This window comes from Lepisosteus platostomus, chromosome 3, assembly GCF_059453375.1.
Source record: "Lepisosteus platostomus isolate fLepPlt1 chromosome 3, fLepPlt1.hap1, whole genome shotgun sequence".
Taxonomy (NCBI): Eukaryota; Metazoa; Chordata; class Actinopteri; order Semionotiformes; family Lepisosteidae; genus Lepisosteus; species Lepisosteus platostomus.
Window position 1 is genome coordinate 8,528,651 of NC_142613.1, and position 18,062 is coordinate 8,546,712.

Consider the following 18,062-nt stretch of genomic DNA (forward strand, 5'->3'; position numbering starts at 1 on the left):
GAGCCTGTGCACCAGCAGACAAATCGTGCGTCACTGTGGGTGGGAGGAGGAAAGGTCTGCAAAGCAAACGGGCATTCAGCAAGGGGATGCAGATACGCGGCGGTGCGGGGGGGCTACTGAGCTGGTTATGGCGCCGGCGTGCTCAGGGTGCAGTGACCTCCGGATCACGTGAGCGGGTTTCTCCACGCCGAGTGCGTGTGCTGCGATCGCACCGCCGGGGTCTCGAAGGTCGAGCGCAGCGGAGGGTCATACTGACCCCGCTATTCCAGTAACACGCGCAAAAATAACTTGCTGCCATGGCACCGCGCAAGCAAAACAAGAGTCCCACGTCTCGTTCCGTGGCACCCTACAGGTGGTGTGTCATTATCACCGAGGATAAAGCACAAGTAACCACAGCAGCGGTATTATGCTACCCTCTTTTTCACCGTGACCTGTTTCAATCAGCGCCGCGTTTTTAATGACAAAACGTTCGCCAACGCGGCATCAGTAGTCAAGTTCTATTGGGAATACCAGTACTAAAGCCCCCACAAAAACCTGGCAAAAACTGCAGAAATGCGGATTCAGTTCCAAGCCAGCCACGGGATCATATTTTACGCGATATGCCTGATCTGCAGTTTTCTGCCCATAATGAACCGGTGTCGGTCTTTCGCTCTCATTTCACCTGCCCTGTCGTTTCTTTGTGTTTACCTGGCGTTCGCCCTGCAAACCTCTGACATGAGTTTACCCGCGTCTTATTTTCCCCGTCTCGTGTTTCAGACATCTGAGAGGCACAATTATCTTAGTGCAAGGAGAATTTAAAAGAAACAACGTCGTGGAATGGCAGCGCAGAGCACGCCCGGTACGGTCCCTTCGCCAGCTGCTTGGTCTCCGTACAAACCGCACCAGCGCTCCGGGGAGAACTTCAGTTCCTCGCCATCAGTTAATGACAATGATTTTTACATTTTTGTGTGTGCAATGCGGGTTACTACAACATCTAATAATTTACGTATTGGGTTTCCTTAAAGACTGCATGACCTAACAGTATGAACAGTAAGAAGCGAGGGGGGCTGACTAAGCGTGTACTGTATTAAGAACAACTGCGGTTACGCAACGCCAGTAAAAACCTTACTAGTTCAGACCGGGTCCTGATTGCTTTAGGGAGGTTTCTGAACTGACTGTTTGCTACCAGAGGAGAGCATTTGATACAGCTGCTAGGGTTTGGAAGCAGGTCTTTATCGCGTACGCGGGGACATTACTTACTGTATTTAATTTAGGTTATAAAGTACAAGGTGTGTTTCTGATGCAAAGGGCTGGTGTTCAGTTCCAGCGCCTCTGCCCTTTTGCACGTCCGCCGTGACGAATTTACGGTTTTACGGTTTGTACTTTCTGACAAACCGTAAATTTGTCAGAAAGTGTATGACTTCACGTTCGCTGTGTCTTCCAATATTTTCACATGCCTACACTGAATCTCGTGTGTACCGTGAACTATGCTTGGAAACACCTTTCACGATAGATCATGGCTTTCGGCGTAGCAAAGCAGTGCTTAGAACCAAGAAACCTATCAAAAGGCAAAACTGTCCTCACACATTCTCTGTAAACCTCAGTAACTGGAAACACCTTCTTAACGCGAGGATGAATTTGATTAGTGTGAGATTATAACTCAGCAAAATCCCGTAGAAATATTAAAATCACCATTAAATTATCGCCAATTTACTTTTTAAACACTTTACCTACTGCTGCAAGAAATGGTTGAATTGCTGTTTTATTTACGGTTCTCTCACCAGATATTACCCAAATTATTAACCTTACTGATTCAGCAAACGCGAGAAGCCAAGGCGAATTCCGTTCAAACAAAACTCTTTCATTAAAAAAGCTGTGGGGGGGATACAGTATCATTAGGTTTAACATGCGTTAGGAAAAATGTCAAATGAAATTGTCCCTCGAATTGGACATACCATAGCCAGTATGAAACTATACAAATCGTCTTAAAAATACGCGTGGAAGCGCGACAAAACCTTTTTTAAAAAAAAAACGATTATGAAGTAAAAAATCAATCCTAACTGATAAATCGCGGAGTCAAGGGTGTTAATTACATCGGAGGTTCACTCATTGCGCTGTTCTTCCCGAGCCCCTGTCTCGCGTGGACAGGTATTGGAGTTCAGGAGCGCCGCGCGATCATGCTGTTGGTGCTGCATTATTTCGACACTCATAGGCGAGGAATCCCAGAACGTTCCCAATTATTATTATTATTATTATTATTATTATTATTATTATTATTATGGGAACAATGAAAGGATTTTTAAAAGTAGCAGGAGAAATCTATTTAGCTTCCGAAACAAAGCGATGAACTCAAAACCCCCTTTTAGGAGCACTGCAGTTCACTAAAGACAAAGGAAGTAAGCCTACACATTTTTAAGTTTACTCATCGACGGTTTATGAATGCCCAGTATATTAAACCCCTTCTAAAACAATTCATAATATACCGATGGAATTCTACCCACTGCCTGTAAGTAGTAATTTAGTACAGCTACTGTAGATATCTGCTGTGGTATATTAAAAGCATTGACAACTGCTATTTTGGATGACGTCAACCTTATTGTGATTTTTTAGAAAAAGTGATGATAGGCGCATGCCGGTATCTATTTAAGAATAAAAGCAGTTTTTGTTTTTTAAAAAAGATAAATCACGCTATAAATAGTTGAATTTCAGTACAAGAAATTAAAATTTTCCAACGATAAAAAATAAAAGTTATTGGAACATACAGCTTTCTCCTCTAGAGATATCTGTTCCAATTCATGCCATGATGAATGATGAAAAAAAAAAACTGTACTTAACTACAAAGACCAGATCTCAATTTTAAGCATTCCGGCTGGTTTTATATTGTTATACGAGAAAGCGGATTTTTGGAAACAATAAAGTTCTCTTGAAGCCGGATTAGAGCTCATACAGTAGTACTGTACTTCAAAGGCAAAGTGTGTAAAATTGTCAGCTGCCGTGTGTTTGGGAGCACGGGACAAACTGTGACGCTGGGGCTGTAGTGAGGTTAGGTTCGCCGCCGGCAGTGTCGTCAAGGTCTACGATTAACAAGCCGCAGTGGATACAAACAGAGCACGCTGCTTCGGCATGTTTAAAAGTTCATAAATCTTTGGCTCATCACAAAAGATGAATTCTCAAACTGCAGGCTGAAGACATTGAAAACAACGAATCACTGAGACTGAGAATGGGATAATACTAGCGAGGAAACAGTACAGAAGAGACGTAAATACCCCCCCCCCCCAACTGGGGGTGATATCATTATTGGAGTGCCACAGCTTAGGGATACATTATTAGGACCTCTGATCTTCATAATTGACATCAACGATCTAGACTGTGGCATAGCTAGTCAATGAATCCACTTTGCATAGGATGCCAAAATAGGAGGAATATAAAATCCTGTAGAAAAAGCAAAACAAGCTCCACAACACTTAGAGGATATTCAGAGCTTCCTGGTAGATGACATGTGAACATAGATAATGTTAACAGGTGTTGGGTTGTTGCATACAGATAACAAAAACATCAACTACAAATCTCAAGTAGAGATCAGAGAGCTTGAAGAGCCTACCTAAGAGAAAGACCTTGGTATTTATGCAGAAGTATCATTTTTATCTTCCAGGCGGTGTGAAGAAGCAAACTGTTGAATGATATGTTACGTTTGTGCAATGTACTAATAACACCATATTCAAAACATGTTGTACTATTTTGGCCACCTAGATACCAAAATGATAGTGTTGCCCTGTAAGCAGTCCTCAGGTACATTCCTGAAGTTAAGGGTAAGTCCTTCACCAGCCAACTAAACTAACTGAATCTCTTTAGTTTCCTGTTTTATGCTCGAAGAAGATATAGTGTTTATTCCCTTGGAACAACAGTGTTCCAAGGGAGTAGAGTGTGACTTGACCTTGACCATGTCTCATTTGATCTTATCCCAGCCTGAAACTCTGTACCATTTAAAAACTGAAGCTGTCCGTCCACTCGTCTATTTTCTCACTGCTGTATCCAATAAGGGTCATAGGGGAGCCGGAGCCTATCCCAGCAAGCAACGGACAGAAGGAAGTATACATCCTATGGGACCCCAGTCCATGTCAGCAGGACACACACACACAGCCAGAACAGTTCTTCCAGGATCCAATCAACCTACCAGTATGTCTTTGGACATACAAGGGGAGAACATACAAACTCCACACAGATAGCACTTCAGGGCCCAAGCATTGTGAGGCAGCAATGCCAACTGTCACGATCGCTCTTCCTCCTCTTAAGGGCGCTTCAGCCCTTCCTTGTTCTGCCCCGTTACCTGCACCTGTTTCTGTTTTCCGTTCCCCCTTAAAGGCCAGACGCAGACGTCACCCGCGGTTCCTCATTTAATCCCATTTCGTGAGAACCCGGGGACCTGCTGCGTCTGGCTCCGTTATGATTTTAACCTTCTGTTCCTGATGCCCTCCCGCCGGTTCCAACCCGGTTCGTGGTTTTAATCCCCTGGATGGATCTCCTGGCCTTGGACTTTAGCTTCTGTCTTGGATTCCCCGTTTGGATTTCTACATTGATTGTTCGCCTCGGACTCACTTCCCCTGGACACCTGCACCCCTTGGACACGCCCCTCTGTCTCCATACCCTCTCCTGCATGACTTTTTCCCCAGTGTTTCCTCACTAATCCGGATCGTGTCGTCTGCATAGGGCCTGGAAAGAACTGTTCGTGACACCAACCACTGCACTGCCAACACACCCCTCTGAAATCATATTCATGTGAAAATTTACCATGGTGAATGCATATGGTATATTTTCCCCCCTTAACCATGTGGATTTCATGTGATCTTGTCTAATTATTTCAATTAGTATTTGCTACAATACACTATGATTTATTCATATTCAGCATATTGAAGCACAGGAATGGTGTGTTGAACTAGGCAAACATTTGACACAACCAAGGTTAAAGTGAGAATTGTACAATACATTTTTACATAAACATGAGAGTATATCTGGCAACAGGAGGCGATACAGTACCCTTATCTGTAATTTATACAAGGAGAGGACTAGTAAGCATGATATGGAATTCCAAAGATGCACTCTTCCAGTATGATTTAATTTCGCTGCTCATTAGCAATTCCATTGTTAAATGTTACGTGCCTTACAAAATTATGTTTTTATTCTGCTGGAGAAAACAACAAAGCACTCTAACTATCTCTGCAGCATGGGGACCAACAGGTATATCTCCCAGGGAAGAAATTTAGTGAACAGTTTATCTTTCGCTAACCCTAATTCTTTTAATTGAATATAATCCAGTGAGCCCCTTACGCCCTCAAGCTGTGTTTAGGAGAGATGTCTCACTGTAGTCCTGACCTGTTCTTTGTTTGTTTCAGCTTTTCCAACCTTGGTTTTCGGTGTTGTTTTCCCACAGCTACCCGCTTTCTCATCCCTGTTACTACACACTGGCATTTTCTGTCATTATGCTTAATTTGCTAAATGCTGCTTGTAACGTAGATTGTATTAAAAGGCTTGCTTATTTCCAGGGGCCTGTTATAAGGTGCTATTATTTCAAATTGTTTCTTGCACCAATTGTCCTTTCTCATCCCACATGCGGGATTTATATTATTATGGTTACTGTATAGGAAACCTGATTACCCTTCATTTACGACAATCGTAACCGAGGCTGATGTGGGAGGAATTATTTTCTGTTAAAGCTGACAGCACTGTTCCCCAACATGTCAGGACGAAGGAGTGGAGTGTAGTGAGCTGCGTGTGGCCCTGTTATTTCTCTTTAAGCTGCATGGCTCAGAAACCCTCACTTTAAATACCTCGGTTCCCCAAAATCTGAATCCAGGATGCCACATGCAAAAGCAATTATCAAGGCCTCTCACAGGTACTGCTCCACCACTGTGTGCTCACACAGGACTGACTGAACTCCACCTCATTGTTCATTGTGTGCTGCTGAAATAACAGTGACTCATCCAGTGGTCTTTAAATTACTGTAAGTACCCTGCCCAGGGTTAGTGTTAGATCAGCACGGCATAGTTGGTCAGTTTTACAATCTTTTTTCATGCAGGCCTGTTTATGACTGGCTAGCCCTCAAATGATGAGTAGCCCAGAAAAGTAAACCTTACAGTACTCTAAAAACTCATTCAATTGCTAAGAAATCAGTGACTTTTTAATTCTAATTTACACCAATAAGGATGCATAATACATGGCACAAACATGCTTAGAAAACGAAGAAGAAAACCAGACTCATGGGGCTCAATCTGGAGAGATATCTCTTCTGAGTCCGGATGGTGCTCAATGGAACAGATAGCTGTGCAGAACTGTCTCAGCATTGCAGGGGTTGGGTGGTCTTCAGTCAGACTGGGTATCTTGATCATTCCCCGCAACAGCAGCTCCTGAGACTAGCTAGCTTGCAGAGTCCTCAGCATCCAAATGATTCTGACTCTGCCGCTGGAACTGGTGCTTTCTCACAGAGAAAAAGAGATGTAACTGCAGTGCATGGTCCTCACCTGTCCCAGCCTGGCTCTCGGTTTCCCGCTGGTAAAGCTGAGATGACTAACTATTGGAACTATGGCTCGTCTGGTGGGAGAGCAACAACCACAGCTTCCATCTGCTCTCTGAGCTCTGTGACAATTCTGTTCATTGAAATATTTTCCCTGTGCTTCTGTGGAGATGTGGGATCCCCTTCCCTTCTGGGGTTTCCAATGTTCTGAGTTAGAAATAGGCTTCAGCTCCCTGTGTTCACAGTGCATATCCTAGGAATGTATTCTGACATGACTATTCATTGCCAACCGAATTACTCAGCATGACAATCTACTATATAAACAGCAAGCTGTATGGTTTTATGGTAAATCATCTCTTTTGTTCTAGTTAGCACTGCCGCCTCACAGCACTTGGGCCCTGAGTTCAATTCTGGACCTGAGGTGCTGTCTATGTGGAGTTTGTATGTTCTCCTCATGTTCGGGTGGGTGTTCTCTGGGTGCTCCAGTTTCCTCCCACAGTCCAAAAATATACTGGTAGTTTAATTGGCTTCTGGGCAAATTGGCTCTGCTGAGAGAGTATGCGTGTGTGTGTGTGTGTGTGTGTGTGTGTGTGTGTGTGTGTTTGTGTGCCTGCCCTGTGATGAATTGATCTCCAGTGTGTATCCTGCCTTGTGCACATTGCTGGCTGGGGTATTCTCCGGTCCCTCACAGCCCTGAATTGGAAGAGGAGGATAGAAGATGGCGGGATCAGTTTTACTTCCCACTTTGGAGTTCCATTAAAGGTTTACTGTGGGTTTTTTTTTCAGTTTTACTGTGGTTAGTTATGGTTTCAGTAAGCTTTACTAGACTTGACCATTGCGATACCACACTAATTTTGGTCTAAGAAGTCTTTACTAAGATACACCATGGTATTCCATCATAAGAAATATTATACTCTGCTAATATTATTCACAAACTAATTTATTGTACAATAGGCATCTTCTTTAAAATACTGATATGCAACATACATATGAAAATAACACAAAATGGTAACCCATCATACCAAAACCGGGCTGTATAATATTTGTTGTTAAAATTAATCCTTCTCCAAGGATCTCTAAAAGATAGACTTTTACCAAGGTCTGATTTTTCTCAGATATGTTTTCTAAGTCAAGATATTTGCAGGAACGCATCCACCAAAACCAAGAACATCAGCTTGATAATTTATAAAAGACAATAAAGCTTGAAGGGTATGATTTTGAGGGAGATCAAAACTGAACTAAACAGTTTTAAAAACAATCAGATATTACAAGCAGACTTTCCACATTGGGAATTATTTGACTGCAATGCTGCTTCCATTACTATTTGAAACATCTGATTCATATATTTTTAATGGATTGGTACCCATAAACCACATTAAACATCCTGCTGGTGCAGAAATACACTTAAAACCAGTTGAACATATGTGTTCTAGTTCCTCTGCGAGCAAATGTTTCCAATCGTGCAAGTCTGTAGACGTTGAGTCTATGAAGTTATGCTTTGTTTTTAAAGATGACTATTGTTTAGATCTATTTATTTTTCTTAACTTAGCTGTGATGCGATGCTTCAAGTTTTAATTTAGCTAATTAAACTTTTTTTCCGCTTGTATAAGCTATAAGCGGTCCTTGTTTACAGTTGGTCACTGGTTAAGAAATGCTGCAGCTCTCTCTGAGGCCGAGTTTCATACTACCAGGACTGGGGATAGCTGGGTAATTTGGCTCCTCAAGTTTGGCACTCTGAGTTGCTGTTGCGGATGAGTGTGGGTGAGACATTTTAACCAAACTATTTAGTGCGAAAGCTGCTTTCCTGTTTTTCTCCTTGGCTTTAGCCCACATGGGGAAGTGAGAATTAAAAAATGTGATGGTGCACTATAATAAGACACAGAAGAAGGGATAATTATGCAATCCATTTGAAATAATCTTAGGATTTCCTCACTGGTCTATGGTGCATGGGACAGAGCATTTTCTCATCCATTCTTCCTCACTCCTTACTTCTATTAAGCATATTAGTATGGCCACATAAATTGTTGCCCTGTTTTGAAATCAAAATGTGTTCCATAAATTGTAGCAAGGCCTCCGCAAAACTAAGTCCAAAGATAACAGAAAATACTCTGAGAACTGAGGTTTGTATGCATATGCAACTGTCGAGACATGCATTCCTGCGTTAGAGTCTGTCACACATCGGAATCATAACACGGATCATGACTTTGAAGACTTTGAAGAAGAAATACAGTTTTTCCAGGAAAATAAAAACAGCATTTTATTTAGTTTTCATTCATTTAGTTAGACAGGAGTATGCTATTTTTGTAAGAGAAGAAAAGCACATCTGACAGTTTGAATAATTCTGAAATTTATTTAATCTACAACAAAAAAAAGGTATGTGGCTGATTCTAAAGAAAGTAAAAATACTGATTCTTTACATTTTCTTTTTAATTATTTACAGAAACCTATCCGCTTCATAGTTTTCTAGGGTAACCGTTAATTACTGTAACTATTTTAGAATTATTAATAAGTTACTATGACACATTTTAAAAAGGTTTCCGCTGAGGTTTCAGTAACAAATTCACTAGAGTTATCAGGGCTCAGCATGATACTTAAAATAGAACACATCAGAGTCTCCAGAATAAATAAAAAACTTAAGGTTACAAGTGAAAGGTCAATCAAGCTCAGTTAATTACTTGTAGCTTATTACACCTCAGTTCCAGAAGAAATGAAATTGTTGTTATGTCATACAGCCCAGAAGATGTATTGACTGTTCTCTGTTAATGCTTCGTACCTTATTTTACAATATATTTGATCTCAAGATAAGATCAAACATCTATAGGGATGTCAAAACACGATACCTCATGTGCCTGATGAAAAATGGCAAAGGCAGAAAATGTCTGAGTGTAACAATAAGTGTCATTTTAAAATGATTTTTTGGGGTACGGTGTAATACAGTCATACCTCTTTTATGTTTGCGCATTATCAATTAATTCTACCAAAATAATCTTGGTGGCATAACTCCTGGTGAAGTATATCATTTCAAAAGCATGCGGCACAAAATGCAAAACTAAACTTGTGCCTCAGATTCACTTCACTTTGACTAAATATTCATCTTCCAGCACGATGTTTGCTTCCCTTGAAGTGACTGATGGAGCCAACACTCATGAGTTTATTTATTTGACTGATGTTGTCCATGGCAGCTGTTGAATGAGGAGGCCCCTTCCCATCATCCTCTACATCCTGTGTCTTGTAAAGATACAAAATACAGGTGCCACTGCTCAGGTGTAGTTCTGCGGACCTTACAGAAGAATAGATCTTCTTCAGGTAGGATTAGACTTAGTTTCTAGCTAATAAACTAGAGTTAGAATTTGTAAACTAATTCAGGCTCAGTTAGAAAAAGGTCTTGGAAACATCTAGAGAATGTCTAAGGCTGCTGAAAAATAAACGGGTGAACTTTTATGCCGGTACAGTCACAGTGTGAGTACCCTGGCCTGCACAGGGTTAAAGCTTTTCAGCCATTGGCTTGGTAGAGAGCAAGAAGGCCAGAGAGCCTGTCAGAAAACGCGGCCTGTGAAAAGCCTCAGTACACTTCTCCCTGACCAGAGGTATTTATGGAAGCTCGCCTTGGCAGTGCTCTGACCTCCATTACTGCACAGAGGAAACCAGGTCACGGGAGAGCCCTTCAGAGAGTGAACATACAGTATATATGAAGAGGGGAGAACTGCGTCTAGGGGCCCAGCAGCCCTGATCCCAGAGAGCCACTGCAGCCCTGGGAGAGAACTCTAAATGGCCGACGAGCAAGACGTTAACTTGAACTAATTAAGTAAAGAATCTTTCATCAAATTAAGTTCTTCCGGGCTCGGCTGGGATTAAAAACAGGAGACGGTGGCCCTTTGGGACCAGAGATGAAGACCCCTGTCCTCGCTCAGCACTCCAAGATCCAGGCAGTTGTTCTTAATTAATAGGATTTAATTACCTGCACATCTAATATAGCAAAAATACAGCTGAGCTACTTGCAGAAGGAATCAGAGAACAGGACTGAGAATGAGAGAACTAAAGAAATTCTACACTGCAGAAATCACTCAATGGGCATGTGAACATTGTGGGTTTATGCCGTGCAGTTGAGGTGCACATACATTGTACTTAAAGTAACTCTAGGTGTCCTGACATATTCTGGACATTGCATGACCTTACAACATGTGAGATGATTCTCTGAAAGGCCCGCAATGTGAGTGGTTCCAGTACGCATGAGGGGTCAAAGTGCAACCCGTGACTGCTTGACACCACAGGGGTCGCCAGGGGTCAGTGAGAGCAGGCCCCCTGACAGGTGACCCAGGCTGCCCTCCCTGCCCGCGCAGTGACGCAGGTCTGTGTCCACCACGGCCGGCCGGGACACGTTCCTGCTGACTGGGTGCCCTTGCGTTTGTCTCGTTACGACACATCCTTCCATCGCCAGCCTTAAGACACGCATGACAATCTAAAAGGTGGCTAAAAAAAGGGACCCAACAGCTCATTAAGGCGAATTCAGCTGACGTTGAGTGGCTGACAGTAAACGGGAGGAGCGGAGTTCACATAACATTTTGTCTTTATTATGTCATTAAACGTTGAATGGCTAACCTGTTTTGTTTTTGAACTTTTGATCCTGTATTCGATGTGATGTGCCTGTCACTGCAGTGGCCGGATGTAAATCAGCCTATCAATCAGATAACTCTCTATGTATAAAATAAGGCATACATTACAAACAACAATATTTAATAATAAGCAGTTGATTAGCAAGTGACTTTCATCCAAAACACTCACCAGACAAGGGGTGAACTATGTGGGAGTTTGGTTTTGCAAGACAGTGCAAGATCGTTAAGTATTTTGCTCAGGGTAACACAAGGTAAGCACTGAAAACACCTGTTAATAACCCTTTCCATTTACAAATTACAGGTGTATATCCTACAGATGCTTGACAATAATGTAATAATGAAAACACATGTCTTGAATTGAATATATTCACCTTTCTGCAACGTGTATATCACACTCAGGGTGGACAGCACATGTTTTTCTCCCAGGCATCCCTGGGAAGATGTCCACTGTCAGTAAACTACGGCTCAGGCAATCCCAGTCCGTCAGCATCCCGTGCCTTCAGTTCCCACCCTTCTCCCGACCATGAGAGTACCACAGGCTTTGGAACTCCTCCTCGCAAATGAAAATATTTCCCCACTTAAAAATATGTCTCTTTGTGCGTGGCGCCTCCACCTAATCAGGGTTAGGAAAGTTCCTCCTGCATTCACTGTTGGGACAAGTCTGCCACACAAAGAGACCCATACAGTCAGATAATTATAAGATATGAAGTACACAGAACAAGGGCTGTTATTTAAAAAAACAACAAAACAGGGACAATGCATACAGTGAGAAGATTTAACAAACACCCCCCCCCACCCCATGCATTGCAAAATAAGTACTGTTTATTATATAGTGCTCTGTTATTATATTCACGTAGTATAGAACTGATGTTAAGAGGTACTGTAGGACCAATCAGAGCTGCTGTCTGTTTATGTGAAAGTGAGGACAGTCGAAACCATGTAGCCAAGCAGTAAGAGTCAGATTGGAGCCTTACTGTCAGCAAACATGACATGAGCTGTTTACAAGACAGAGTGTGCAGAGGATGATGGGAAGGGGCCTTCGCACTCTACAGCTGAAATGAATGAGTGAAACAGCAGTCAAATAAATAAACACACGGCTGCTGGCCCCATCAGTCACTTCAGGGGAAACTAAGTAAGCACTGCAGGATGAAAATGTAGTCTAAGTGAAGAGGAGATGGCTGAGGAACAGGTTTGGGTTCACATCTTGTGCCTGGTGTTTTCAAAATGAGCTTAACCATGACATTAAATTGAGCAAACCACTATGTGACCCGGAAGGTCAAAGCAAAGATGTTTCAGAGCAATAAAAAGCAGAGGTTTCAAGGGAGCCATGAGGATGGTTTGGTGTGCTGTTCAGTGGCAACAAACACTATGCAATATGAAACAAAAGCTCAGCCTAATCTGTAGGTGCTGATTGGCTGGAGTCTAAAGGGACTGTGTGAGAGCTGCTGAGGTGGGGTAGGGTATTTTATTAAAAACATTTGGTGACCACTTTGGGAAGTTGTTTAGCAGCTCAAAAAACCCACTTGGGTCACTGTACACACACAAAAATCTATAGAATGAACTGAACTGTGGGTGACTGTTTATATTGAGAAAACGTACCCTAATTCCACAGACGTGGGTAGAGGACAGAAACTTGCAGTGAAATGTCTGTTCAGCTGTTACAGATACACAATGTGAATGAACTGAAATTTAATCTCCCCCCAAAATGTTTTTTTCCCTCTTCAATTTGTATAGCAAATACTCAGTTTGCCTAACGTAGCTGAGAGGATTCAAAACTAATTTCCCCAAGGGCCTAATATATTCCATCTGGTGTTCTGATCTAAGCATTCCATGAACTTAATTGTTTTCTCAGTAAGACGCAAACAGTCAAATTCAGTAAAGGCGTAGTTAATTATAAAACACCTCTGGTGCTGGCAAGAATTATATCACTTATACAGCCGCGAATCATTTAATCTGACCAGGTACGGACTGAGAGTTTGAGCGGCACAAAGATCAGAAGACAACGCCCTGTCCAAAAATCGATTCCGACAGCCCTGAGCTACAAGAAAACTGCATAAGTGGAAAGTAAAACAACCAAATTTGGAGGATGGATTATGTCTCATTCTGAACTAATTGCCAAGTTCTGACACGCACAGCGATGACAGGAAAAGAAACGCTGGCCCCAAGTCCAGTAACAAACATGCACTCAATCCTCGTATTTCCCAAGTCACCCCTGCTTCCATAACGCCTCCAGCGGTTTTTAGCTTGAGTTTCCCTTTTGGGCAGGGTGCAGAGATGCAGGAGCAGAGAGCCACACAACACATCACAACTTGTAGATGACCCAGGAGGCACAATGCAGCAAGTTGGAGATCACAAAAGAGAAAACACTTCCCCGTATAGCACCATGTTGAATACATATAACAAGCATGAAGACATGGAACAATAGGAAAAAAAGAAGGAAAGTGTGAAAAAATAAGCGGTAGCAAATGAATATGACGTTTCCTAGTAGTGTAATGTGTGTGGCTGACAGGAGAGTAGGAATCTGGCCTACTGTGATGTCATCAGGCAGGGCCTGCCAGAGAGATTGAGTCAATCTGTGAAGCGTCATCGACCCTAGTTTCCTTAATGCGTGTAATATCTAAAAAAAAAATGACAAAGATACAACAAAGACACTTTAATACATCCCAGCATGCCAAACTGAAATTCCGTCTGCCCTTCCAGTTTTCCCAGCACCTGCAGTATTAGCAGTATTTCTAAGGGGAGGTGTGACTGGAACCCCGCTGGACTCCGGAGACAAGAGACGTGGGGGAATCAGGACACAGAACAGGGGCAACTTCACAGAGAGAGGAGGGGCGCGTCCTCACATTCAGAGAGGTACTTCTTAGTTTAAAATGAACCTTCGTAAGAGGACACTTGACTGCTTCCTGACCCTGAATGTCTTCCTGAATCAACCTGTCATTCAAACTAGCTCGTGCTGGTTTTTGCAAGTTCTCTTACTCGCATGTGCGATACACTTGTTTAGGTATGGGTTTCAGAATAGTGCATGAACTGTCCGTCTGTTGCAATATCTCAAATGCCATAGGAAGCTGTTGCTCAAGCAAGCTGTTTTGTATGAGATTAAACTGCAAAGAACATATAGTCCAATGAAAAGGCGTACTTATGCTACACTGTTAACAAAACAGTTAATGTGATTTTTTTTAATTTTTTACCCTCTAACATGGACTCCTGTATTTTGCTACCTCAGGTCAAGAAAGAAATGTGCTCCTCTTACAGTCATCATCTGACACAGTTCCTGTCAGGAGAGTTAGCACCCAACTGGAGAAACAGTACATCTCTTTCTGACATCTCTGCAAGCCTGCAGATACCCAACCGACCACAGGAGCCAAGAGAGAGCTTGCCAAATAATCCCAATCCCATCATGGTGGCAATAAGCCAGTTTTGAGAAACCCTGGATTTATAGGTACAGTAACTGACTTAGATGTCTGTCAGAATATCTGGGGTGATGTGATTTATCTATTGTCATTCAATATTATGTGATGTCTTAATGCCTCCATTTCTGACCTTCCAAAAGTGTTTGCTTTTTCTTTGTACTATATCACATACATCATATTTATCAATGCACCAATCCAGAGTGATTCAATAAAACTCACTGTTTTGAAACAAGTAAATTGTTGGGGGAATTACTGTGGTGTAAATTGCTTTATGAATTTACCACAGGGCTAAGATTACCTGTCACGGTGGAATTTTGTAATGCACCAGGTTCAGAACAAAGACGGAAGTTATGATAGGTCTGCTCTTAGTTCTGTTCTGAGAAAAATGCACTTTATAACAATATCCTGGCACAGGTCCTGCAAGCAATGTGTAACGGCTTTACAAGTACACTATTTTCCAGATGTTGAAATCACTGCTCATGTTGTACAGTTATTCCATAATTGAGGCTTTTAAACAAAGCACATTTGATCCCCTTAGCTTTACTCTGAAAACTGCCAGTTATCTTAATTGTACAAGCCCTACGGAGTTTCTGTTTTTGCAACAGATTAGTTTTCTCTATCCATAAACATCTATGATTACTTAGAAGGCATAACTATTGTAAAAAAAAAAACAGAAAATACATAGAAAGCTCTGAGCAATCTTTTCTTAATGAGGTTTTTAAAGGACAATATCTAAAGCAATTAAAATTTAATTTCTTTTAAGTCCTAGTTTGCTGTTTGCTTTTATTCACATGACAAAAGCAAACCTCTGTTCCTTTTTTACACAAGCAAGCACAAAACCATGTGTTTATGCTTGAATTTATTTTATATTTCTTTAACTTTAACAGATGTTGAATGTGTTCGAAGCAGTCTGCCAGTCAGATACATCCTTGGTTAACATTTAACAGCTGGAAGAAAAAATATAAACAGCAACAAATACACACCAATTCAAGCAGTGAACTTTGGTCAAAATTCACTTGGTGTAGCCACACAGCACTATATTTGTGGACATATCACTACGTGTACTTCCTGCAGGGGTCATTTTAAAAGTCCTTTAACAACTTCATGTGATAAATTTATTGATGTACCGAAATGGGCATGGTGAGAAGATACAGAGAGCTCATTGTTAAGATAACCACCACACATCACCATGTTGTTGCTGCTACCTGACCATATTGCCATTTTAAAGCAATGTGTTAGAAACTATTCTGTTAACAAGTGAAGGAAGATTCATTAAGCATGACCAAAACATGCATGGAAGGGTGACATGAGTCTTCACAAAAGACTTCACCGTTTTTTAAAAAAATGCAATTTGCAAAAATAAGAATTAGTATGGATATATGGGACACAAATAAGAAACTAAAAGTGTTTTAAAGACCCGCTGAATATATGTGGAAGATTGGGCGAGGACTGATCATGCTGTTCATCCAAGAAACTGAACTGCATTTTAAAGGAATGATTTAAGCATTTACAGCGTGAGAAAAAATAAGACTGCGGGAATCCTGAGATTTTCTCATTTGGAAATCTCTGATATGTATGTGTGGTGTGTGTAGCCGGTTTGTGTAGTTTTCCATTTAAAGCATCTCGTAAAGTTATGTTAAGATTTTTACTGCTTTATTGTTGTGAGGGTGGAAAATTTATGGTGATATTATACAGTATGTGAACGCTTTTCAATGCCTACTGCCTCATTTAACAGACAGCAAAATATCCAGGGTTTGTAGTTTCAGTAATAAATGGAGATTTGAACTTTTAGAATACTGTTATACAATTATATCACTTTCATACTTTATAAATAAAGCTGAAGCTTTTAAAAACGTTTGCTATTAAACTTCAAAACTTCAAATGCTACATGTATCGAGCTTTGGAAATGGTTGAATGTCAAAAATCTCCCTTAATTAGGCTGACCGTGTTACGTTTGCAGTTCGTATTTCCTTTTTTCCACATAACTTTTGAACATCATTTGGTTGCAAACACTTTTAATCGTTGCGATAAAGTTTGTTTTCCACATTTTCCTTATATTACTAAGGTGAGGTGTGACTGGAACCAGGCTGGACTCCAGAGACAAGCGGTGGAAGAATAACACAGAACAGGGGCTACTTCTACCTATATGTGCCTATTCTTTATCCGAGAAAAAAGGCGCAGTTCTGCACGATGCCAATAGGCATCGTAACCAATAGGCAACAGAAGCTCTCATAGCTTACTGCATATAGTTTGTGATCACTCTGAAAACAATACAAAAGCCTGCACGCTGTCATAGGTATGAAAGTGTAGCAAAGACGCTGAGCCAGGGTTCCAGGGTTCCATCAGATTCTAGTCACAGCAAAAAAGAAACTGTCGTACTATTGGGGTTTGCAAGAGCGATATAACCTAATCCTTTTACCAGTTTAACAATTATACATTTACCCTCGTGTGAAACTTTAAAATAAACCGGAAGAAGAATAAAAAATGGTATTTCATCCATTATAAAATCACAAAGGCATTGAAGCACAAGGTTGTGAAATGTCTGTCTTTCAATGGAATATGAAAACAGCTGTCTGACACAGAGTTCAGGTCCTGTAAAGATTCTGGGAAAGGTAATCCACTGATGCGCCTTTGAACGGGGATTATTACCGCTGCACATTCTCAAGCAGCAGCCAGACAAACACCCTTCTACCCCCTCATATTAGGACCTCCGGGGGGAGGGGTCGCGTCTTTATGACATCATTAGGAATGATCACGCGTCGGAAGCGTGGAGAATGAATCAAAAGCTCCTGCGACATAAATTTTCAGGTGGTGATGGGTTAAGATTTTAGATACCCACCATTTTAGATTTAGATAGTACTTATAAAACAAAAACAATACAAAGCTTGATCTATTGTGCTAATTCTATTAAATCTATACTGCATTTAGAACTACGAATATTGGGTAAAACAATTAGTAATTGTATGTGGTGCTATAACATTGGGGCTTTACCCACTGTAGAACAGGGTATCACCATAAATGCGGTTGCGATCCGGAATATTTCAATTGACTGTTCACAATTCAGAACATTACCATTTGCCACATGCCTCGACGTGTGCGAGGCAGTCCGTTAAACCCTGGCAGAGTTGTCAGAGGATTTGATAGAACCATAATCGAGTAAACGCATTTGTGTGTAGTACAAAATGTACTTTTTAAATAAAATGCGATGTAATGTGCACGTAATGTACAAACCGGCACCAATAGCTCCACGCACATTAGATATTGAAAACCTGGCCAACTCCGATAAATATTTTGAACTGGTTAAAGGCAGCCGGAGGGTTTTAAAATGACTACAGCTGTCGAGATGAAATGCGTAATTTTAAACGTTCGCGAGAGCTGGGGAAGAATGCGTGGAACCTCCACGCGCGTTCCAGAGTGTTCTGCAATAAGCCGTGCTGTCCTCGCTCTGGGCGAGAGGCTGGTGCGTGTAATGAATGAATTAATTTTATTCAGAGCTCAACAGTTTTCCTTTCGAGAGCATATACATCGTTTTTTAGACTGCACAATTAAGCC

The 18,062-nt window shown here is 41.4% G+C and overlaps 1 long non-coding RNA gene across 1 annotated transcript; it reads left to right on the forward strand.

Annotated features, from left to right (window-relative positions):
• The first annotated feature begins 440 nt into the window (after positions 1 to 440).
• Positions 441 to 14,747, forward strand: LOC148674262 (uncharacterized). Its single transcript, XR_015935284.1, has 3 exons — positions 441 to 838; positions 13,801 to 13,953; positions 14,324 to 14,747. It is a non-coding gene; the product is annotated as an uncharacterized LOC148674262 (long non-coding RNA).
• The last annotated feature ends 3,315 nt before the right edge of the window (positions 14,748 to 18,062 follow it).